Source organism: Cyanistes caeruleus, chromosome 13, assembly GCF_971803275.1.
Source record: "Cyanistes caeruleus chromosome 13, bCyaCae1.hap1.1, whole genome shotgun sequence".
NCBI classification, from domain to species: domain Eukaryota; kingdom Metazoa; phylum Chordata; class Aves; order Passeriformes; family Paridae; genus Cyanistes; species Cyanistes caeruleus.
In genome coordinates, this window is record NC_141713.1 from 13,539,608 (window position 1) to 13,565,282 (window position 25,675).

The window sequence follows — 25,675 nt, forward strand, 5'->3', positions numbered from 1 at the left end:
ACATCCTTTTTACCCAGGAATGGCGAGACCAGGCCTTAAAACTAGCAGGCAATGTCAATATGGTGCCCACAATGCAAATGTTAATATTGAAACTGCCAGCTACTGAGATTTTTCCTCTACTGAAATTTTTCATGACTCAGCTTTCTTTTATGGTCTACCTTTAAGTTATTTAAATTATATCAGGTTCTTTCATAAAATGCTATAAATGCGTTTGCTAAAAGGTAAACTAATTTGGACCCAATGCCCTCAAGGTATGGAGTAACTGAAGTGGAAAGGGACCTTTGGAGGTCATTCTGTATAAAACCCCACTGAGAGCAAGGTGAACTTAAAAGTTAAATCCAAGTGTACTCATAAGTAGAACAGCAACTATAGAAAAAGGTTGAATTCACCTCATAAAATTAATCATTTATAAGGGATGTGACTTAAAAATATGACGACAGATTATTGCAACAAGGAAGTTTTATTATATTTTGCTAGGCACCTTCTCACTGTGCATCCTAAAGGTAAATTTTGGAGCAAAATCCTACTAATGATTCTAGAATCAACATAAACTCTCATGGAAGTGTACAAATTACTTTGAAGTCTTCTGTCTCATCAACGGCCTGACTCTTATTTTAACCATAAAATGTGCAACAAGTTGACTTAATTTTTTTTTCATTATCTATATGCATTTGTATTTTAAAATATAATATGCATATATTATATTCTACTTTGTAAAAAAAGAAAATAATTAGTCTTCCCCTTATAGAATGATCTTAGTAAAATTAGACATTTGACAGAAATCTGTAAAGTGATTTTTTTAATATAAAATACTGTTGTAACATTTGCTTTTCTGGTCTTATTCTTTATTTACTACGGTTTTTCGACATCTGTTCCTGTCTCTTTTCATCAAATATTTATCTGCAACAGCTGAAAGAGCCTCATTTGTTTTAATTAAGAATAAGACCACCAAGCTGGGATCACTTCCTTGGCTCTTCCATGGCTTGCACAGACAGACAGTAGATCTTGTGAGGTTTTCTGAGGGTGGCCCATTGACAGGCTTTCCCCCCCTCCCTATATCCTTTTCTTTTGCACCATGTTTATTTTGGGATAGAGAAATGTAATCAGAGCCACATTCCGAGCAATGAAACTTTTTACAGTTAACACGCATGAGAAAGGAGGATGATCTTGTTGTGCTTCATTTGCTGTTTCATTGGAAGAAACTATTTTCTGATTTGTGACTTCTGGGGTGGAATTATCATTGCCACAGAAACATAGGAATAGCAATAAGACCTCTGGTTCAGCATGTCAATACTGACAGAGACAGCAAGAGCTTAAGTAAAAATTGTAGAAATTAGGCTGAAGAATATGCTACTGACTGAATACATTTTTTGCACTTTTCCTCACTATCTAATATCTATTTCATCTCTTTTCTTTTTCCCCTTGTTGACTAAAGAAGAGGAAAAAGCAAAGAAGCAGCATAAAATAAATTCTTTGTACAAGGTTAGTATTCTAAGGCAGTGATACAGGCTTGTGCCTATTGCTACTAGAACTGTTCCAAAGAGTGTTTGGGACATGCTATTTTCAGTTTTATGTATTCTAGAGAAATACTTCTGGAGCGCATAGACTGCTCATGACTGCTAGAGATGTTGAGACGTCTCCTGGCCTTGGGATCCCATTTAAGTTGCATATATAACTGACCTTTCTCAGCCATTTTAATTATCTTAGTCCTTGCCAATGAGACAGACTTTTACATTAAGCTTTTATATTTATTTAAGATGAAGGAGACTAATAAGATTTTTTCATACCCTATTTTCACTTCAAGCTTCACCTTACAAGAAATATAAACATTAAAATATTTAATTCCTGTGAAAATATTCATTCCTGTGAATCAGCAAATTAAGGCTGTAATATCCTCACCTGGCAAAAATTACCTTCAAAAAAGATCCTACTTCTGGCTCCCTTGGCAGTACATTACAGCAGAGTCATTAGTGCTTACACAGATATTTCTCATAGTTAGTTAGATACAAAACACTGATTACCTTTAAAATGAGATCTTCTTTCTTTGTAGATTTAATCGGTTTAAAACTTTACAATCTAGAAGGCAGAATTTTTTCAGTTCTGAAAAAAACCTATCAGACTCAAAGCCTGACAGTAATTTGTGCACCTCTTCGTTTACTTTTCAGGCAAAGTAGAAAGAAAGGTAGGTTGATGTGATCTTACATATCAAAAATTACCGCATTACAGCTAATTTTTTCCTCATAATATACACATGCAATAGGCATATATATAGCACATTTCATTACACTTTTATAAAAGTTGTTGACTTACCAAGAGGTCAAAGGAGATTTTAATCTCAGCATCTTCACCAGTTCACAGTATTATCTCCTGTTCCACAGGACATGGTAAATGCATAAGGTTCCCATGTAGATTAGTTCTGCATTTCAGACATATGGATAAAAATGACACAGAATTTTAAAGGCAAAGTTTTAAGAAGGATATTAAAAGCTTAAAATTAAATAAGTTGATCCTACATTGTCCTACACTGATACCTTTTATTTAAGTAACTTTTACAATGACTCACTATATTATATTTACAGTACTATAGTGTAGCTTTCTGAGATCTTGATATTGGCATAAAGGAAAAGAATCAATTATGTAACTTGGAACCAGAATTTAATCCTTTCTTTGCAAGATACTGAGACAGGAGACAGCACCATTGCTTAATCAATTGCACAACAGAAGAGCAGGCAGGAACCTAGACTTTCTTTCCAGCACTGCCACTGAATTGAGGGTGACCTTCATTAAATACTCCTTCTACTCTGTAAAATCTAACTATAAATTCTCCTTCTAAAGACATTTGAAATGAGAAAGTACTGCTAAGTACCCTAGATTTGATGCCAATTGCTTACAACAGTAAGTGAAATCAGAGTTAAACTAATTTAAGGGAGACTTTATTAACTAGAAAGATTATGAGCTTGTCAAAGAGATATTAATTAAAGTCTGGGGACTGCTTGCCAGTGTCACTCTAAATTAATTGCTAATGGGTTACTCTTAAAAGTGGAGTGCAGCTGCAAGAACATCAGGCTCAAAGGAAACTCGATTTTGTTTATCATTCATTTTTACTTTGTTTAGCAAAGGATTTCTAAATACCAAAGAAACCTGAAACTGTTTCTGGCAAGGATATTTTTTTATTACAAAAGTATTTCTATAATCCAAATGGATTCACACACTTACTATAGAACTTTCTATACTTTTCTAACTTTCTGTAAATTTCTAATAGTATAAAAACCTTTAGGACTATATCTTGTGTGTTTTTTAAGAGGCAAAAAAGCCAAAAAAGCTAACATAAAGTTAGCAACAGTTCTAGTGATCCCCAAATCATGTGTGGTTGGTATCATGCTCTTTGGGAATAATATTACCCATGAGAGCAATTCAGAAGAAGCCAGGGATTTCAAGGCCTTCAGGTTACAGTTAATGTGAGGGCATAGGGTGGGCATGGGGATGGGAAGTGGTTCATGCCCACTTCCATCCTTATTTACAGGCTGTGTTGTGCTTTCTGTGTACGAGTTCTGCTGTCTCACAGAAATAAGTGCTTCAGGAAGCCAGGCAGCTCAAGGCTGTATTCTGATCTGACTTAAACTGGGGGTTCCTTTGAAGACAGTATAGCTACATTGGTAGAAAATGTGGGAAAACAGAACCTGAAGAGTGCAATCCCTGCTGGCAGGCTGAGGCCATGCTGGCAAAAGGCCCTGCACTGAGCTCCCTTCCTTGCCTGTGATCAAGACTGCCCTGCTTCTGATCTTGGACAAGACAGTCAGGTTCCCCTTCCAGTCAGGGTGTGCAGAGGGCTTCTGCAATACTTTCTTTTCCATTCAGTGGTAGTGAGCAGCCACCCATGATATAGAAAAAATGTACCCCACTGAATATCTGTCGAGCTACTTACTTTGTTATTTTATCCTATCTGACAATATAAGCATTTTCATTAGTCCCTAGGTTAAGCAGAAACACAGGTCATTATTTTAAAGGAAGATGGAGAGATCTGTGCTACCTTATACAGAAATTTTTGAAAGAGTGGGAATTCAGTGAAAGCACTTATTTTTTATACAGCTCTGTTACAAAAGAAGGAAGTGATAAACTGTTATCTTTTTTATTCCTACAGTTTCAATTTGAAAATATGAAAGCTATGACTACATATAATTCTGCCTATTCAGGTATGTTAAATCCTGACAAGACTGTCAGACTCAAAAAGCACAGTTGGGGCTTTGTGGAAATCAGTGACAAAAATAATAATTGATTTTAAAAGATGTCAAAATTGTAACAAAGTGTTTTGGGGTTTGACCCCAGAAAATAGGAGTATGATTGACACCTTTCCATATTGATTCTTCTGTTCAGACAGTCATGATCTTCATCATACTGGGACACTTCAGTTCTTTGGCTTTTATTTTGGATGCTGTGATTTTAGCAGTGTAAATATGAAGTGATATGGGAATGTGGTACTTTGAAATGCTGATAATGATTCTGTTAATGGCTTGAAGATATGGCTAACACAGCTGTCACCACATTGCTTGTGAACAAAGTCCTCTTCAGTTTGCTTCACAAAATTACATGACAAAGTACTACTATTAACTTTCAAAACTCTTTAATATACTAATTAAAAGTCACCTTCCTAATACTTACAAAACCATCTCAGGAAAGAGTGATGTAGCAGTGTCAAATTAACTGTCCCATTTGGAACATCCAGACTCTAAACCTATGGCTTCAGAACCTCCAGCAGAATTTACCAGACAATTCTGTTCAATACTGACATGAACAATTTCATAGCATTTTTCTTAAGGGGGATTTGAACCACGGCCTGAAGTTTCCATTATTATCTGGTCATCTATTTATCTCTGAGCCATTACTTTTCTACTTGTACACACATATACTTCTTGTTTTCATAGCTGATATGTGCAGTATGTGACATGTGGAACCAAGGAGGGGGAGCACCAGCAGCTGGAGAAATCTTGATAACAGAAATTTTAAGGAGTGAAGTACGAAGAGTTCCCTGGAAATTAGATAAACTGGAATGATGGAATAACTTCCTGTGTGCCATGTTTGAAGACTCCACACTTGATATTGCTCTGAGAAGAAAAGAGGAGCACCTGTAGTGCACCATATTGTGACTCTTGTTTGTACAATGCAGAATGAATTTGCAACAGTAAATCCTGTATGAATGCCATAAAAAACAATAAGCTCAGTGCTTCCTGATCATGATGTAATTAAGTAATATGCACACACTGCAAGGTGGATGCCATGAAGTGTCTGGTTGGTATCAGGACTCCTTTAGATCCTATGGACAAGGAAGAGGTGTGATTCACAGACCAAGCTCAGAGCAGCTCTAGCACCCTGGCTACATGGAAGCTGGCAACCGATTGTCATGAAAAAAAAGTTACCAAATTCCTTAATATTAAAAATGTGTTTAAAAAGAAGGGTAAGAGGAAACACAGTTAAATATGTACATATTGTCCTACCATGAAAGTATTTTGAACAACTGCTAAAATAACCTATATAAACTATGAGGTTTATAGATACATCATAACTCAGACTCATGACAAGTCTTACTTTACTGGATACTCCAATTTAAGATTTCCAGGCATTGCATCTAATCTTCTAATCCAATAATCCTAAAATCCAGCAATTAAAGAATGTTTTGACAAAGCAACCTGAGGCTCATCCCTCTAATTATGCCACACAGTTTAGGCTCACTGACTTCAAATAGTCAGGTTTACCCATGTAAAATATGCATTCATTGTGTCTGGATTCACCAGAATCACAGAGACTTCTGCAGAATTCAGCCTGTTAACAGCTTCATCCAAACTGAGACTAAATTAAGAGAAAGGAAATTCTGTTTCCTTGCTGTGAGTTAATGTAATTATGCCTCTAACACAAAGTCATAACCAAGACCCAACAATATTTAAAAAAACCCAGAATTTAATAATCAGCTTTTAGAAATCCCTCTTATTCTGCCATGTGTGTTAGATTTCTCCTTAATATCTGCCATTTTGCTGGTGTTTCCTATCAGAAGGTGCAGGGCTGATGATTCAGTGAGAGACATTAAATGTATCAAAGTCATGGAGAAATTAGAATCTTCAGCAATGCAGGGAATTTATATTATGTGTTGTTTAAGATAATAATGGCATATATAAGCTTTGCCCCAGAAGCCAGAGGAGAAATTAAATGATACATTGAAGCTATTGTAGCAGAAACCCATAGTAGATTCACAGAATCATTTAACTTAGAAAAGACCTTTCAGATCATTGGGTCCAACCAAGCTGTTTTTTCAAAATTCTAAACTGGACCCAGGTTAAATATGAAGTCTGCTGAAACAGCATGTGCCTCCAGTAAAGTACTAGTTTGCTAGCAAAACAAATTACAATATTTTCTTTGTGAGTTCTGTTGACCTTCAACCTGGTAAGAGGATAAAATGTTAAAAAAGCACAGAAATAGACAAAAGTGATTTTTGCAAGTGGAACCTTTGTAATATCTGGATCTGTGTGGAGGGAAGGCTTGGATTGTTTGTTGTTTGTTTTGAGGATTTAGGAGGGTAATGAACAAAGCAATTACAAGAGACAAAGATATGCAGCTTTTTCCTTCTCACAACAATCTAGAGGAATTGAATCCACTGGCTGCCTGGAGTTCATTCTTATAATCCTTCCCTTAACCCTTTCATTTAGTGAGCTCTCAATTTTCCACTAGATGCAACTACAGCTTGCTTTAGTCTGTGCCCAGATTCTTGTTTCATTTTTATGCTGGGCAAGAATCCTTCTCTGTAGTGTTTGGTTCCTTTTACATGCATTAGTCTATTCTCAGACCACATCCAGCTTTTCCAGTGTTGGTAGGATTATTATCAAAAATACAGAGTAAAGTGTCATTAGTCAACTGATCTTTCCTATTTTCCAAATGGTCTCCATAACTTCATGGATTTATAATTTTTCTATTGATTTTACACATGCTTTTCACAATCCTTAAGCCAGAAGCTAAGGGGTTAAAGTGGCTTTTCATCATATATATATTGGTCAGACTGAGATGAAAGCCATGGCTCAGCAAAGTCTTGCTTAACATGGTTATTAGCATCAAACACTCATTCTAAAGAGGTGTTGCTATGCACCTGCTATTTTAATTCGTATTGGGTTTATTAAAATCAAAACAAAGTGTTAGACTAGAAACAGAGCAGTGCTATGATCTGCTAGAAGACATAAAATACAGACAGATTATGAAGTCTGATATGGATGCTGAGTAATGCCTTCATTTAGACTATTCTTTCTCTGTAAAATTTTTAGGTGATGTCTTCAGCAGAGATAACTGGCACTGAAGCCACATTGTTTATATCAGCAAGATCTGGGTCCCTTTTATCTTGCATAAAACATGAATTACTAGCTTTTAGGCAGTTGCCTTGCCCACTGTGGTTCTCTAAAGAAGAGGTGTGAAGGAAATAGTATTTGTAAGGAACAGCTGAAAAGTGTTTCCCTCTTGCAAGGCACCCACCCTCAAGCGCTCTTCACAACAGGATACTGAGCTAGATGGGCTTTTGGGCTGACCCAGCACTGGTGCCCTTTTTTTACCTCCTATCACCTGGAACAATGCCTGTTGTTACTCTTTTGCTTCTAGTCCTGGTCAGACAGAACCAGGTAAGCAAATGACTGTACTGCAGAATCCATCTGCTGGGATCAAACCCTTTGTGTGAAGCACTGAAATGGATTCTTTCTGCCAGAATTCTCACTACCAAGTGAGAAGCTGGTATGCTTTGTTACATTGGTATGCTTTGGATCTTCTCTTTGCCAACAGGGGAATCATGCATTTTTAATTATAGAGTGGGTTACACATTTTGCCACCTGGACACTTAAAATACTGATCAGGAGTTATTCCAAGAAGTACAGTCTGCCTGTTGCAGTTGTATCTTGCAATGCTGCTGACATCCTGCTCTGTGTCCCAGAATATGAGATAATAATATGCATTACTTCAGCTAGGAAAGATGAAAAAGAAAACATTGCTTGTCAATAGACATGGATGAAACTGTTTCTCAGAAATCAGGTGACCTGAAACTCTGCTACAGCAACTCTAAGTCTTCAAGATTGCATTAATTTTCATAATTTGAACAGCACATGAATAAAGAATTTTAAAGACTTAAGATGAATAAAGAAGACATTTAGAAAGTACTGAAATATCAACCAAGCCTGGGGATCCAAGAGATGCTTAATTGCAATGAGAAAAGGAATGAAATGTAAATGTCAAAGCATACAGAATACTCTGGTAGTATCTGTAACTACTTAGTGAAAAAACTGAATAGATCAGATCTTCTTTCCAAGTCTAGAGATTTTTTAGTGCACAGATGGCCTAGAACTCAGTGGAAACAAAAGTATCACATCATAAGTCATTTGTTTAAAATACTCTGTGTTTATATAAACTATGAGTTAGACATAGCATTACTGTAATACTGTGGTTGAGCAATCAGGCACTCAGGGGTCAGAAAACGCTGCACAGGTCAAACCACAATCATAATTCTCCTCTTTTCTTGCTTATGCATGAAAATATGAGCGTGGATGGTCCACTGACTTATATCAGGGGACCTGAGTGAACCAATAGGGTTTAACACCCCTGACCAGCCTCACCTGGGGCCTCTACTCACATTCCTGCCCATGGGCTCAGGGGCTTCATTTAAGCTTAGTTATGGATGTTTAGTCTCTGCCTGAGCTACATCTTAGGTGTTCCTGTGCTTGGCCATCGATCCTGCTCATCAGGTCATGAGCTGGGCAGATTTTCCAGCTTCCTTTCACATGTATTGTCCTGCCTGATGATTCCTGGGCTGACCATCCCTGAAGACTGGCTGCCTTGATGCTGCACCTGCCTTGCCATTGCAGGTTCACCTGGTCCTTGGACTTTGCTTAACCCCTGCTGCCTTCCCTACTCTCTTGTTCTGGTGTTGTGGGATGGTGGTCTGGTTGATAAGGCCTCTACCATGCTGGCTGTAATATCATGGTTCGCTTCTTTGCTGGGAGCCAGCCCCTGCTGTTATCTGACCACTTTATCTTACCACTTTTATTTCTTAAGAGGGAGAGTGTGATTTTCCCATGAAGTCCTACTTCTCCAGAAAGATATGAAGGCTAAGTCTGAACTCAGACTTTGCAGCTACAGATTACTGGTTAAAAGATGAGATTCAGTCAGTAAAATCTACAACTATCGCAACAGTAGGGTAACATAATGCTAATGAATTGTATATTGAAACTAACTTAGGTATAATTTTCTCAAAACCTTGAAGTGACATTTTGTAAGAGATTTCACAAAACCATTTTTATTGGCCTACTAAAATTTGTTTCCCTTTCTGAATTTGTTTTCAAAAACTTCTATATTTCAGTTATGAAAACTAGGATTTCTCATAACAAAAAAAAAAAAAAAAAAAATTTGGAGATTGTTTATAAAATTGTGTCAAAAATACAGAAGTTTTCCACCTCTGCTATTAGTTTTTCTAAGACCAACAGTTCCATAGAAAATATCAAGAGAAAGTTGGAGCAGTCTCAAACTGGCCAAGCATTACATGTTTCTGGACTTCAATGGTTGTAAAGAGGTGAAAATTTCTGGCATCTTGGAATTTGGTGGCTCCTGTCAATTTCAGGGGAAACAACATCTTGCCCAATGGCTGAAACAGCGAGACCATTCTGTTGAATGAAACATTTTCAGAGACAAAATAAAATAAATAATAATAAGAAAAAAAGTTAGGAGATGGCTCTTGGAAAGATTTATAATGCACAAGAGAAACCTAACTGACAAAAGAGATACTGCTCAAAGGCATTCTCATGGACAAAATATGTGCTTACTTTGCGAAGCCAAGGAAACTTCAAGTACTTAAGGGTGGGGGTATGTGCATGTGTGGAGATCTTAACCTGTTGCACATTAGCAAAGTATGGTTAGAAAACAACTAGCAGTGGCTTTGGCATTGGAAACACTAAGGCCAGTACCTAAGCAGTCTCTAGTCTGCTGAAGTTCATTTGCCAGTTTCAAGATGAAATTGCAAAGACTTTTTCAGAGTTGGAGAAATTTGAAATCAGAAGAGACTGGGGGGGCGAAGAGAAGGGGAAGCATTAGATGGGGAAAAAACAGTCTTTTGAAGTTTTGTATGCAAGGCAAGATCTGGATTTGTGCCTTTAAAGCAAACCTTCCTGATGTTACAAATTCAAAAAAACTCATTGTGGCCAAAAGCCACATGGCATGCACTTATCTTTGAGAGGAAGGGGGAGGGAGAACAGTTCACAAGCAGGAAATGGCTTCCAGGTGTCTCCCTACTCCAGTGCACAACTCGATCACTACAAACCAGCAGTGCCAGGTTTAGTAGTCCCAGCTGTCTTGCTGCTTCTCAGGGATTTGGACTAATCATGCATTATCACAGTCTTTCTCCTGGTGACAAAGCATAACCCTGGCTCTGGAGCTATGCTTGAACAGCTTACAGGTTGTGGGTGATTGAAAAAGTTACAGGTAGTCCTTCTCAATCAAGTATGAGCATGTGGAAATAAGCAGGGTACGTATACCTCAGTCTGCGTAGGCACTCAGACCCATGTGCGCAGAAATTCAAACCACATCTGTTTCTGGAACTGGACAACAAAATCAGTTCCTCTGCTGCTTGGTGTGTTGTGGAAGGAAGTAACTGAATGTGGCACTCTCTTTCCATCACTGAGCTCTGTACAGCTGGCAGAGGGAGGAAAAGATACATTTAATTTCTTCTACCTCCATGTTGGTTTCAGGTTTTTTCCCTCCCTTCTTTCAACAGCAGAAATACTTCTTTGTTGGGTATTATTTTTTCTTTGCACAATTGTGGTAGGAGAAGCTTTACAAAGTCTCATCCCACCTTGTTAGTTAAGAATATAACAAAAAATGAATTCAGTTGTATTTCACAGAAAGGAAAGCTAGTTTTAAAGAATACTGTTTAAACATTCTTTTTGCCTTTTCCTCATGCAGAAGTTGAAGTTGTAGCATTAAGCTGACAGTAGAGTGCTGCTATCCATTTTACTCCATTATTTACATCAGTAGGAGGTCACGGTGCAGCAGAACAGTGTCCTTTTATTTGGCAATGCAGTGTTTTTTCCCAGCTGAGTAACTCTACTGTTTTCTGGATAACCAGAATAATTTTAACATTCAACAGGGAACATGACATCTTGAGGAGGAAAAAGGAATAATAAAGAAAACTAACAGTAATTTTATTTTGATTGAGTATATTGTGTCACAAAATAGTGATTCACTTGGCTATAGAAGCAATGAATGTTCGCATTCTCAGTGCTGGTGAAAGCTTCTCCATTGCTTTCCCAAGAGATACTGTTTTCATTGTGCTCTCTGGAGGATCATTTTGAACAAAACTCTTGAAGTTTGCATTCAAACATAAAATTTTTAGTGACTATTTCCTGTTTAAAGATGAGTGAAAATATAGCAAGCAGTTCCTTGGTGTGGAAAAGGCTGTACATAATGGCAATTTTCTCAAGATGCAAGAAAAGTTTTCCTGAGCCGATGGAAGAACAGATTAGTGAAAAGCTTAATGAAGTAAATATTTTAGCCAAAAGCAGTCTGAAGTGCAGGAATTAGCAGTGCATTTTCATGGAGTGCAAAAGGTGAGATGGATAGCATGACACCAGCCAGCTGCATCCACACTCACACTATGCCTGTAGGAGTGCACTGGCACTTGTTACAAGCCTGGACCATGGCTTATGAACAACTCTTTAATGTGACAGGTTGCATCATTATATTGGGCACATAAGGAGCCAAGCTACCACCCTCTCTCCTTCTCGGTCTTTGTTTTCTGACAGTAACAAACACCCTGGTGATAAATGCTCCTGCATCGTGGTGTGCTGGGTCTATCAACATTCAATATTCAGCTGATGATTGCATGAAGCCTTGAGATATTTCCACAGAGGTGTAGGGTCACACTTTTGTTTTCCTCATCCCACTATTTAATATTGTAAATTCTAAACTCTGTTTCTCAGTGTGTGAGAAACTCTAAAAGGCTTTAAGCTGTAATCCACAAATTCTATTGTCAAAACAGGAAAACTCTGTATATCCAAGGTTTTATTACCTATTTTTTGTCTAACTGCCTAGTTTCTTCCCAGATCAGTCTGTTTCAAAATTAAGCAGACTACTCCTGCACCAGATGTCCAGATGCTCCTCGGGAGAGCAGAGTTGTTTTTCAATTGGCTCACTGTCTTTTAATGAGGCAGGGGACTTCTGACCTCAGTGCATTGTGGCTGATAAATGGTAGGATGTACCCACAAATACTCACAGAAAACCTGCAAACAGAAATGAGTTGCGGGTAATCTCTAGACTTTCCTATGGAAAGGCAATCCTGTGGGCAAACACTTAGGCAGAAAGCTAATGCTTAATAACATGTGATTTTAAACTACCAGTGCACAAGCCTGTCAACATTTATTTCCAGGTTCTCTGATCCTTTTTATTAGTTTCCTGTCTTGTTTTCATCTTAACCAAGTCACAGAAAGGAATGATTTTCTTTTGTTAACAAATATTCAAATTTTTTCTTCAAATCTGCTTGCATGTCTCAAGGATCTGAAAGGGTTAAAAATGTGGGGGTTTCTTTTTTTTTTTTTACTGCTTGAAAGTAAAGTATGCTCTTAAACAAAAAGTTATGTAACTTTTACCAAATAATATCACATGCTAGACCATTATACTAAAATCTGATCAGATAAGTAAGCTTTGCCTTCATTAAGGGCTTTAATCTTGACTATACTCAGGGCAGCTTCTAAACAACAACTTTGGAGTTTTCCTCCAAAGGATCTTTCATGCTCTAGTCTGGAATTTTTCAAGTAACTAACACAATCAATGTTTTGAAACACTGAATCAAAAGCAACACTTTTTCCTCTTTGTTTTTAAAAGTAACAGGACGATGACAGAAAAACTTCCCTTTGGCTGAGTGTTACAAATACCCAAAAGCTAAATCTGGGTTGTTGTTTCGTTTTGTCTTTTTTTTAAAATTATTTTATTTTAATGTCTTTCTCCAATGTCTTCTCTTTTCTGAGATGCATTTGAGCCTTAGATCTCTTTGCTTGCATTGCTATAAAACTGATGAAAGTCTGAGATCTCAATCAAAGGCTTAACAAAACAATAATCCTCTATTGCCCTAATTCTTCTCGGAAACATCTCTCTCTGACAAGAACAGTCCCTAAGCTTTTACATCTTTTTTTCTGCTTAAAATTGCTTTCCTAATTAGAAGGAATTGTTTCCTTCCCAAGCCTTTGTGCCTGAAGAACACTGTATTTATGGGAAAAATCTCTCAGACTCTTTAGCTGTCTGTCCTCAAATACCATGATAGTGATTGCATTCTACATCCTCCAAAAGTTCCAACTTCCTTTATAAATAAGCAGAAGAATTCAGTTACATTCTTCATCATCAACCCAATTTCAATTGAAGCAAAAATCAGAAATGGCAGGAATAATCATGAATCACAGACTTCAAGCATAGTGTAAACACTAACTTTCAAGCACACTTTAAAATTAATTTTCTTTTCCAGATATATTTACTTTTTTCACTTCCATATTAAGCCTGAGTTTTTAGACATCATATTAAAGAGGAATTTGAATCAGAATATGTGAACCCAGTACAGGTAGAATTAATTAAGTATTGGACATTGAGAAAGGAATGTAAAACAGATTTCCATACCAAAGGGTTTGGATTTTTGGTTTTTTTTTAACTCAGCAACTGCCCATCCTTACGTGATAAAGGCCCCTTTTCAAAAAGGTACTGATACTGCAGGAACAGTATCAGTAGTTTCAGGTATCTGAATAATTCTGTCTACCTAGGTTGGACACATGCTCAGATGTCATCCTGACTAGGTTTGTCATAATAAACTTACATGCCAGCAAATCTGGGTGTGCTAACTGCTGACATGGACTATGCTCATGGAAGCTCTTGACAAGATGCAACAAGATTTGGAGGGTCATGAACAATCAATTAAAACACATGAATTTGAGTACAGCTGAAAACCAGATACTTCATACTAAATGAGATGGCTCCAAGTAGTGTGGTTTGGAAGAGCATTGAATGAAATGTGTTGGTGCCTGTTGGAAGTGTTCAGTGTGAAGATGTGACAATGGCCATGGCTCCCATGTCTAAGTGGTTGTTTAAGAACCTGTCCAGTATGCATGGCTGCACCTGATCTGATACTCTTGCTTCAGAAGTGAATGGAAAATGCTGCTCTAGCAACTGACTGTCTCCTCCTATGCCTGTGAATACACTGTTTAAATGTGAGAGGAGTATATTGAAGCTGGAGCAATCATCTGTCTTGCACTTAGCAGGAGCCCAGCTTAGAAAGGCACCACTGACTCATGGCAAGGTCTTAAATTCACCTCCATCAGATATTACAATCTGGCAATGGACCATTTTTCCTCATTCAAATTCACATCATGTAAGGATGTTGCAAACACAGAAAAAGTCCAAAAACAATCTGAAGAGACTTTTGTAATGACAGATTTGTGAACACTTGTGCTACTGAGCTGAGACAGAAACCAAGATCATGGGGTTATGTAAAGCAATGACTATCAGCACCAATGTTTCCATTGCTGTCCTATTGAATAAGACAATATACAATAAAAAGGAACAGATATTAAAATACAGTTTTACAAATATCACTTTCCCTCATCTAGGTAGCTAAATACAACAAGATATTAGTCTGATGGTATTTAAAATAAGACTAAATAGTTAAATGAATTACAATATCATCTTCTTATGTTCACTAAGTCAAGAAAGTTTATTTTTCAGAAAAAAAAAACTTGATTATTAGTTGGGAATGGAAAGTGCTGTATACTTTGGGCATACATAATATTTTTAATAAAAAAAATGTTCTAGAAAATATATTTTATTTATTCTGAATTACTCTCCTTAATTAATCCAAAAATTGCCTCTAAAAATCCTTGAACACATGGATTTACACCCTAGAATTTGAAGTTCTGTTTCTATGACAGATGCTACTTAAGCCCTTCTTTTGACATCCGAGGAAGAACATGGAAGAGGCTGCTTTTGTTTGTTACTGCTCACAGCTCCATGAGGGAGTTATATTTCTGAGTAAAGTTTGAAATGTGTCATTAATGATGAATATGCACATCTATGCTTTAACAAGATCTTCTAAATGAAGGGTCACCCTATAGCTTGTATAGTTTCACAGGTATACAGCTGGAATACAAAAGAAAGTAGAGGAAGGACTTGTCTTTCTCATAGTTTGAGTCTGCTCAGGGCCAAAAGTTGGCAGACTGCAAAAAGGAACTTGTGCATCTGGACAAGCCATATCAGAACAGAGAAGTGCTGAACTGACTTGAAAACAAGCAAAATCTGTGAAACAGATCTGATCTTTTGAAGAGCCAGCACAGAGCAGCAGAAATGACAGAGCAGAGGGGCCATGCTGAAAACTGACTGCATCATCAGCACTCATGGCAATGGGAAAACTCTCTGGATTGACAACAAATAAGCCGATCAGGCAAAATACACTCAGCTGCTTCACAGGTCCACATGCAAGCTTGGAGGAAGCTGAAATGCACAGCAGAGCCAGCTGGCTGTTCCCGAGGGTGGGCCCACTGCCAGGCAGCTGTGACAGGGGGAGCCAGACTCAGTAGCCACCCCCTGATGACCTGGGCTACCCTGGGATTGACTGATCCTCTTTATTAGGAAGGGAAAAGTTGACTATACTTTGTGAAAATACCCATAGATTTTGTTAGTTATTATTTAAAGATATCTATACAGCCCATATCCTACAGTCTGCTGTTTCCATTACAAAATAATGAAGAGCAGAACATCTTAGAGTACAAGAAAAGGTTTAATTCATTTTTTCCCCAGAGGGAAGTTAGAAATGAAACTCTAGCATGAGCTTTGAGACATGGCTATCTTGCCAGAAAGAACTGAAGATATTGAAACTGAACCCTCTTGCTACCAATTTAGAAATTAAGGTTTTGAGCCTCTTCTATGTTGTTTTTTAAATTTTCTAATGTGATTCATAGTTTATTTTTTAAACATTTAATGCCTCCATTAATTCTCTACTTTCACATATGGAAAAGGGTATGCCTGGATGTGGCTGCATAAGGACACATTTTAAAGACAGTGTAACACTGAGCACAGAAAGAGGCTGTCAAAGCCATTTCATAAGCACAGGTCAGCACATTTGTAAAATGAGATATTTGTCTTTCTTCAAGAATTAGGGGTATCCCTTCAGTAAAGTACTAGAAGATGCTTGAGTGCAAACACTGTCTGCTGCCCCTGCTAATGCAACAAAACTAAACAAATATTTTCACTGTACCTCAGAAAAGAAACATCACTGACACCCCCTACCACTCCTGTGTTTTGCGACAGGGTATTAACAGGAAAACACAATATATATATTAGGATGCCACCCCTTCTCACCTTCATGGATTTCAGAAAGGAAATGATGAGTGTTTCCATATATTGTTTTTTCACTCCAGAAAAAAGAATGAAAATAATTTTCTGTACCCAGTTTCTGCACCTGGGGCCTAAATGAAGGGAAGTAGGTAAATAGTTCCAAGTAATTAATGTAATGACTCAGAGGGGCCGCCACAGAAGGAAAGGGGAGTTTCTCCAGTTTAAATGTTTGCATTCATGCTTTGCCTAAAGCAAAACAAACTATCTGTCTTCTGGTTTGCATTTTCCCAATGAAAACTTTCATTTGTCTTATTGACATTCCAGCATGTGCATCATTTACAGCTTTCATTGTTTGAAATATGCAAGTACTATACATTGCAAGATTTTATTCCTGAGCTTTCAAGATTTTCTAGAATTGCAGAATGAGCTGTAAAAAGTGAACCCGTAAAGGCAGACTCAATGTAGAACGTGTTGAGTAATTTTTTTAAGTGGCTGCAGCTTAAGAGGTACTGTGATGTTTGCTGTAATGGAGTCTCCAACCCTGAATGAAGTGCATTGGTGTTTTCACACTTCAGGAAAAGAGAATCCACTACAGGAATGACTGAAGTTGATAAGTTACATCCTGACTGGCCATTATAAAGAAAAGATGATGGGTCTTGAGTTCCATCTGTTTCTGATATTCTGGTCCTTTAATGTGAACTGCAGAGGTGTGAAAATCTACAAAATACATTCTTGAACTCTCCTAGAGTTAGAAATTTATGTTAACCTGTTCTTATAAAATGGGAGCAAAAGTATTATCTGTTTTACCTAATAGCTCAGTGAAAAGAAGATTAGTGCTCAGGGGAAGTCCATGTTTGAGTCTTGACTCTGAGGGTATAAGATTTGCCTTTCTTACCTTCCATTTTAAGAACCTCAGTATAAGGGATGTTTAGGGGAAACACTTCTAGTTTCTCCTAGGGAAGTGAAAACACCGCCCACCAGAAATACTGTGAATGGAAAGAGAACTAAGTATGACTATTTGTCTTAATAGTTTGTGTACTTAAGGTTGGAAGAGGCCTAGGTTTTGTTTGGTCAAATCTCTTTCTACTTAATCCTGAGGAGGAAAGCCCTGTGAGACAAAATGCTTGTCTCTGGCTGATCATTGCACCTCCCTATTACATGACTTGTAACAGAAATATTTCCCACCATCAGACCTCAGGCAGCAACATTTCTTCTGTTGAAGAGACTTGCCTGATGAGTGGGGATAGTTAATTTTTGCCAGCTCTCACAAAGAATTTTATTTGACTATTTTAAGCCTGCGGTCACAGTCCTAGGTAACACCAAGACCACTTTGTATGATCCAGGGACATGCTCTAACCTGTAAGCTGCTAGTGATGAATTTGATGTGGAAGCTGGAGACTGGAACAGGACAAGTTCATGTCATTGGAAGCCAGAAAACAGCTATTGAGCTTGACCTATGCTTACAAGGTTTCCTAATATAGTGGTCTTGGCAAAGTCTCCCTAGAATAGATGCTGCTGAATTTGGCTATTGCTCAGAGGCCTTCCCCAGGCACAACATGCTGCACTGACTTCTGTGCATTAAACTGGGCCTACAGCAGAGCTGCTGTACAAGAGTCACAGTCTTTGTGATGCTGAATCTCAAGTGACCACTGGTGAAGTCCTAGAAAATAGACTGAGTTCACATCTAACAGTACCATGTCAGGGTAAGTGTATAAATGGAGTGTAAGAATCTGTTGCTAGGAAAAGTCTGAATTGAGCAAACTCTGCTTCTGTAGTATCTGTTTCATCTCCTGCCAGTCTAATGACCTCTTAGGACAAAGGGCAGTTCTGCTGTTGCAGTGCAGTTCTGGCAGAGGGTTTTTGACAGCCCCGTCAGTCAGGGATCACACCTCCCACATCCCTGACTCAGAGGAGGGCTCATAGTCTGTAACCTCATCTTAGTCTCACTAAAGATCTTGACCTAAGGAATATTAGTCCTCCTTACACTGCTTTAAAACGGGCAGTTCTGATTATTAAAACAAAATTCTTATCTTTCTGGAGGTTTATAAACTCCACTCTCACTGGAAAGAAGCAACATTTCTTAAGCATGCAGAATTAACTCTATTGTTTCTTGGCTGTACTGAGTGGAACATAAATTTTATATTTTAAAAAAAATATTGTGTTGTTGGAGGAAAAGAATAGCAGGATACACTTTGATTTAATCTATTGCACCTAGGATTTTTTTCACTTGCTAATTCAATTTAAAACACATAAGAAAACAGCTTGGGAGTATGGTGAGGCAATCAATAAAACTACAGACAAATGAAAGTAAAACGAAGTTAAATCCTTCCCAACAGAATACCAAATAGCACAACATGGAAGCATCAACTTCATGTAACTAAGGACTTTTTTTAATATTTAAATGGCATATTTGGAACAATAAGCTCTTATTCAACTCTCAACTGCCTTGCAACTAAAAATACACTCTATTTAATATTTCTTTCAACTTGTTTTAGAGCACATCAATAGTTTTCTCAGAAGATACTATCACTGTTTGGCAGAAACATACTTGCAAAAATAAACTAAGTCCAGAAAAATTTCCAGGGACGTTTTTGGATGCAAATGTGGATAGTGACTCTTGCCCACATCAAAAATAAAACACTCTAGCTCTACAATGTTCTTTGCTAAATATAAACATCCTAACATTGATAAGCTTTACAGAAAAAGAAACTGATTGCCACATATTATTACCATCTCCAGTATTTTAAGAGCACCCTCTACAGTCACAAAACACTAACCAGGAAGTGTTCTTCTTCCTAAAGAAAATAGTAGTAACTGAAAACTGGAGCAGCAGTTTAGTTCATTAGCATAGTGCCAGATCTCTATGAACATGTCACTCCTGGTAAAAATGAGCAGACTTTGCATAAATGCCAAAGATAAGTTCTATTGCATCACCAAAACCTCAATTTTTGAGAATTTAAAATACCTTATAAATTCTGTGCTGACTCATAATTAGGCTGTAAGCTTCCTCTCTTAAAGCAATGGATGGCTGTGGGATCTGAAATGGAAACATAAAATATACTGTTATTTTCAATGGAAAACAAGGAACAAACCATGGTAAAGGCCAGGATGAACTAGTTCCCCTGAGTGTATTTAATTTGTTTGTTAAAATCTTTTATAAGACTAGTGAAAATTGAGTACTTAGTTCACGAGTGGAATTAAAAAATTTCAAATAAATCTAATTGTCCATGAAATGCTTATTATACACATAATATATATATTCTAGTGTTGAAAACCCTAATCCCCTAAAATCTGCCTTTAAGTTGCCTTTCTGTGTTTTTCCTAGATTCACAAAGATACAGTTATTTTCTTAAGTCTTCAGTGCATCGGTAGCTAAATAACTGCAGGTGAATCAGGAGTGATGTTTTTCTTTCAAGGAAAAGGTTTAATATATCTAAGTTTATTCTTAAAGTAATTGGACATTACTAAAATGTTTACATCTCTTCAAAAACATTGTTTCACCAAACTTTTTAAGTGGCACTCCTCCACCCAATTAAGAAAAGTAGATGGAAATTAAAAGACCCCGTAAAAATACTAAAGATAATCCTTTTTTTCCTGGTCTTTATTTTCAGGCTACTCGGGCACGTGTCAAAGGACCGATCTGTTACAATTCCCGAGGCCACCAGGTGGTGCCATTGTCCCACAGCACAAAAGGCCCGTAGCCGCTCCCCCCAGACGAGGCAGGAGAAAGGCCTTGGGTCAGGTACTGCGTTAGGCTTCCACAGACGTTTCCTTGTCTTTGTCCAAAAGTAGGAAAAAAACCCACACCAAACCGCACTTTCTAAGACATCCATGAATGCCTATTAAAAAAAAAAAATAATTAATTTTTAGTTGGGATAAGATTTAGTTTAGATTTAGAGGCAGGTAATTCAACATTTTACCTATTTTACCTCTCTACTGAAATAAATAATAGCTAATGCATAAAGAGCATAGAAGCCATTTCATTTATTACATTACCATTTCTGTGATAAATGAATCAATGTTTACATCTGAAATGACTTAAACAGCACACTCTTTAAGCTTTCTTCAAATAAATACATTGACAATGCCAACAAATTAGTAACTTTATCTATTTGTGAAAATAGAGGCTCACACTATGCTACTCCTAAAAAATCAGTTTCTTCCTGCAGCCTGGGCTTGGCCAAGGAGAGCTGCACAGACCACAGCCAAGCAGCTAACAACTACAATGGTTTCTGGAAGTTTAATGTAGTACTTAGGCTTTTTGCAGGCTCCTTCTGGAAGAAAACTTTTTTCATTGCTAGGGTTATTGAAATAAGACTAGTGGGAGCGAGACTGTGTTGCTAAGGTGAAGGAAGAAACAGGATTTAGCCAAAAGTTGTCCAAAGAGAGGAATGGGAGATCAGAAACCATCACTGTGGCTAGATGTTGACCAGTGTCTAAAATCTTCACCTTAAATTCATATCTGTATTAATTATTTACTTAATTACTTGACTACATATTTTTTCTTAAATTAATATTGAAATTATCATATTATTTATTCTAATTTCATAAATTATCATAAATAAACTGACAAATATCACAAACTTTCTGTCATGTGTGTTTTACCCTCAACATCTTTTAAAGTCAATGGTATCTTCATCTCATTCTTGATTTCTATGTACATAAGTAAGGTTAATCTCATATTCAACATGAAGAGTATTTGTAAACTTGATCTAAGATGAAATTAAATTCTACAGAAGACAAGTTACAATTTAAATCTTCATCTCCTAAGTTTTTCCTTACCATGCATTAGCTAATATAAAGTATTTTCCAGTGTTGAAGCAATCTGAAAATATAAATCTCTTGATTTACAATTTAATCTGTCATTTAATACATTTTATTTAATAAGCCTTATTCTCCTGCAATGTAAATATGTCCTTGAATATATAGCTAGGCCTAATGGTTAGGATTACACAGGCTGTTTTTGACTACGTGGAGTACTAGGGTTAGAGAGAACCCTGTGCTCTGGGTTCTGTCAGCAGTGCTCTGTGTTTGACAGCTGTACGTGGGAGAAGAGAGAAATGGGAGAAATGTAAAAGATGGGCTATCCCCAAACAGAAAGGGGGAGAAGGGGAGGAGACAGAGAAGAGGAAGAAAGAGGAGAGAGAGAAAGTCCACTGTGAAAAGGCTGGGAGAAGATATTAGAAAGGTAGAAAATGAAAGGCCACCTTTTTTCGTTAGTTGAATTTGAGGAAAAACTAGAGATCACACATTAAAAAGCATCTGTTAAGAGTGTATAATTACATTTCTTCAAATGCCTCATCTCCTCTGAAAGTAAAGACCTGAATTTTTAAGATTGTGTTTCTTGAAATAAGAAATAGATAAAAATGCCTATTTAGTAGCTTACTGAACATAGTAGTAAGAAGGATAAATGTTATTTTTTAAGCAACAGACATCTAATCTTTGATAATAAAGAAAATTTCCAACATCTATTGTAAAAAAATAAATCAGGAGCAGTGTTCCAAGAGAATTATATACCAGACTTTTTTCCCCTTACTTTCTGCTGTAATGTAATTATTGGATTAGACTCCTTTGTGAAAGGAAATCGGGGACTATAATGAAGTGCCAAAACTCAGCTGGGTGTGTAGTGGAAGAGCAGAGCGACAGAGGTGCATCATGCTAGGAGCCAAGCACAGCACTGATAGAGCAGGCTTTCAACACAGAGGGGCTCACTGCACAAGCAGAGCTGAGTGCAGGAGTGCTGCTCAGCCCCCGAGGTGTGCTGGAACAGCCAGCAGCTGGAATTAATCTACAGCACAGGCTGCTGGGGCATTACTGTTTGTTTTTGCTTTAGCTGCAAACTCCATTTTGTATTGTGTTTCACAAGTGCCTGATAATACACTGCCTGAACAGAGAGACATCAATCATACTGTCAAACCAGTTTTGTAAACAAGGACCAAAACCTTCACTTAAAGTCAAGGAAAAGAAAAATAACTGGATGAGGGGTGGGAAAGGAAATGGCAGCCTGCACAGAGATGATGTTCTGTATATGACCTAAGTCTGTCTGAGTGCAATTTTAGCTTATTGCTGGGTTTGTATACATTCCTTAAAAAAATTCTTACATCACTGGAAAACCTTGTACTTTTGTAGTATTCCAGCTGGACTATGGCTCTTACTGAACAATTCGTGTTTGCAGCATTACTATAACCAAGTACTTGTAAAACTCACGTTCAGAATATGCCAAAGATCTGTAAGAAACTGTTTGACAAGATGTTTGACTTAAACTACAGTTTTAATGAAATATTAAAGGCTCAGAGGTTCAAAATAAACTTTCCTCGAAGGCTCAAGTAGTGTAGGAGGGAGCTTTGAGGAAGTGTACGATAGAGCTTGCGAAAATCCAGTCAAAACTCTTCAGTTTGGGAAGCCCACAGCCAATACAAGTAATTTAGCAATTGTGCTTGTCACACCTTTTTATTTATTTTCACCCCCCCATCTTGATACAGAAAAAAAAAGTTAAATGAAAGAAAGAAATAAAAGAAAGAAAAATGCTTTGGCATTCATTTTTCTGAAGCTCAGTACAGAACAAGAGAAAGGTTTTCTAAGCAGTTTAATGCTGAGCATGACAGACAGCAACTGAATTGTCTCCTAAGCTGTTACCTGAGAGGTATATAATGAAAAAAAATAATTATAGACTATACAGTAACAACTAGTAGTCATCATAGCCTGGTTGTTTTAGCAAGAAATGATTCTTAGGCTTTTTTCTTTTTCTGGTTTGCATCTAAATTCAATGGAAATGTGTTATTGTACCACATGATTGATTAACAGTCTTCATTAACCTTTAACAACAACATGAAAATTATAGGTGTATACACCTCTTTAATTAACCATTTTGTTTTCTATTAAGTGCAATTCCTTCATATCTTACCAAACTACAGTATGAAGCTGAACAAACTGTCAACATGTTTCTTAACACTCTAATTGTAATAAAATACAGTCATTATAAATGTCTATAATATCTATGAGTTCAACTGAAATGTTGCCACACAACTCATGTAACTGAGGAAAAAAAAAGTTTAATTACTTTCTTTTCTATTCATTGTTTCCCAGTTTTTTCAGGTGGGGTGAAGGTACAAATTTCATGTGCTTTCTCATAAACTACAGGGAAAGGAGCGAAACAAATTCTATGCATCTCTTTCTTAAACAATTCCAAAATTATGCAGTTATGTGGAAAAAATGCATATGAAAAACAAATGTGAAATGACAAAGTATGTAGAAGATAGAGACTGCAGCACAAGTTTGGGCTGTTCTGTCTCATGAACATGTTTTTTGTTAATACTAAAGGCAGAAAACTCCATACATCTATGACTTTCTTCTCAATAACAATTTTGAGAGAGAACCAACTTAGTGTGTTATGTAGACACGCAACAGAAGTCTTTACAGACCCTGTCACACCAAATACTTCCATCCTCTCAGCAAATGCTCAGTTGTCTGCAAACACCTCACTAGCTGCCTCCTTGGAATTGTTTCTAATTTGTGCAATTCCTACAGTTTACAGCTCTTTCTACTGATTAACCATCAATAGAGTATTTTATAACAAGCAGTTGCTGTAAGACACTACTGTCTTTTGACTGTTTCTTCCAGGACTCAATAGACCCTTATGGAATACTGACTTCTACCAAAATACATGTTTTTAAAAAATTCTTAGCATGCATTTAATTTTCTGGTGTAGATTTGTGAGAACTTGACCTTTTTTTCCCCAATGCAGAACCCAAAGATGGATACAGTGTCCAGCAGTGTTAATACTGATATTGTATCTGGAACACTGCCTTCTCCAGTTGAACCTCATCTGCTTATGCATTCTAATTAAGACAGGGCCATTCTCTACAGAAAATCCATACAATTATACAAAATTCCAAATATATATATATACACAGTACTCTTTGCTAATTTGGCTTGTTTTCCCAGCCATGTGACAGGTATCAGAGCAGCTCTGTCAGAAATTTGATCAGTTTCCTCCAGCACTGTTGGATTTGAAAAGAGGATGTGTTCCTATCCATGCTCCTCCTGTTGAACAACTTTGACACAGCTTTCATGACTCATATACTAAATTTTTCTCTCTCATGTTCACTGCCCAGCATTTTTATGTTGTAGACAAAGATATATCACATTTTGTTGTGTTTTTTTCCTCCCTGTAGATTACCTATAAGTTTTCTTCTGACAATGTTCCTTGGTTTATGTTGTTGAAACCTTGAGAACAACTTTATAAGCATGGAAAAAACTGTCTGAGGCCCATTTCTTGTGACATGGTTGCAGACACTGTTTTTTAGGTCTCTTTGGAGGACACCTGTGAATCCCAGTCCTCTACCACCTTACTTTTCCTTCACTGACGGATCAGGGAAAGAGACATGCTGCAGTATGGCAACACTTCAGTTCGCACTGTATGTGTAGAATATTCTGGAATCACCTTGTTGTACTATTTCCAGTCTAGCTGAAGACAGTGTGGAAATCACCCGAAGTGCCCGAGGCACCAAGGTGTGCCCAGAGGTGCTTGTGACGCTCTGGGAGCAGCACGGGCACCTGCCCGGTTTGGGCGCTGCAGCCCCGCTCTCTGCGCTTCCCTCACCTCCTCCTCACGTCCAAAGGCGCGCCCGCCCTGCCCCGTCCCTGTGCTGCCTCAGCCCTTCCCGCCGGGCGGGCGGCTCGCCAGCCGCCTCCACACGGCGAGGGAAAACAAACCCGACTGTCAGGCAGCCTCGAGCCGACAGTACCCGGGCCCCGGGCTGGGTTTCTTCTTCAGAGGGCTGTTGTGGCCACCCCGTCCCGTCCCGGCGCGGTTGGCCGCAGCCCTAGCTGAGGAGGAGCAGGGCGCCCTCCCCTCTGTTTGCGGCTGGAGGTGTCTGTGAGGGGGCTCCGGCCGCGCCGCGCGCTCCCTCACGGAGACCAAAGGCCGCGGGCAGGCGCGAAAGCGGCGGGAACCCCTGGGCTCACCTGCGGGAGCGTCCCCCGCCTGGCTCCTCCCCGGCCCGGCCCGGCCGCCGAGCCCCCTCCCCCGCTGGAGGGGGCGGGCAGTGCGCTCGGCTCCGGCGGCGAGAGCGGCTGGTGGGGCGGTGGAGAGAGCGGCGCGGAGTTGGCGGGGATCCCCCTGCGAGAGAGAGGCGGAGGCGGCTCGGGACGGGTGAGGAGAACGGCGGCGGGCTGTCTGGGAGCTGAGGGGGGCACCGTGTCGCTCACTTTTCCCTGCCGGGATGGCCGGGACCGGCTGGGCACAGGACTGTGGCGCTACCGGACCGAAACGCTGTGGTTCCCAGCGCCGAGGTGCCCTGGG

The 25,675-nt window shown here is 38.3% G+C and overlaps 1 protein-coding gene and 1 long non-coding RNA gene across 10 annotated transcripts in view; one reads left to right on the forward strand and one right to left on the reverse strand.

Annotated features, from left to right (window-relative positions):
- The window catches only part of LOC111934162 (uncharacterized), a 63,147-nt gene extending 37,734 nt beyond the window's left edge, over positions 1-25,413 (reverse strand). For 2 of the 3 annotated variants that reach the window (XR_015275825.1, XR_015275826.1), the window contains exons 1-3: positions 25,339-25,413; positions 19,337-19,408; positions 2,311-2,416 (exon numbers count right to left, since the gene is read on the reverse strand). This is a non-coding gene — a long non-coding RNA (uncharacterized LOC111934162). Of the gene's footprint in view, positions 1-2,310; positions 2,417-19,336; positions 19,409-24,814; positions 25,293-25,338 lie in introns of those variants that run through there. The other variant, XR_015275827.1, reaches the window with a different exon arrangement.
- CGNL1 (cingulin like 1) overlaps positions 25,286-25,675 on the forward strand; it is a 60,360-nt gene continuing 59,970 nt past the window's right edge. For 2 of the 7 annotated variants that reach the window (XM_086848938.1, XM_086848939.1), the window contains exon 1: positions 25,286-25,525. The gene's annotated coding sequence lies outside the window, so the exon portion shown is untranslated. The remainder of the gene's footprint in view (positions 25,526-25,675) is intronic. The other 5 variants (XM_086848940.1, XM_086848942.1, XM_086848944.1 and 2 more) reach the window with 3 other exon arrangements.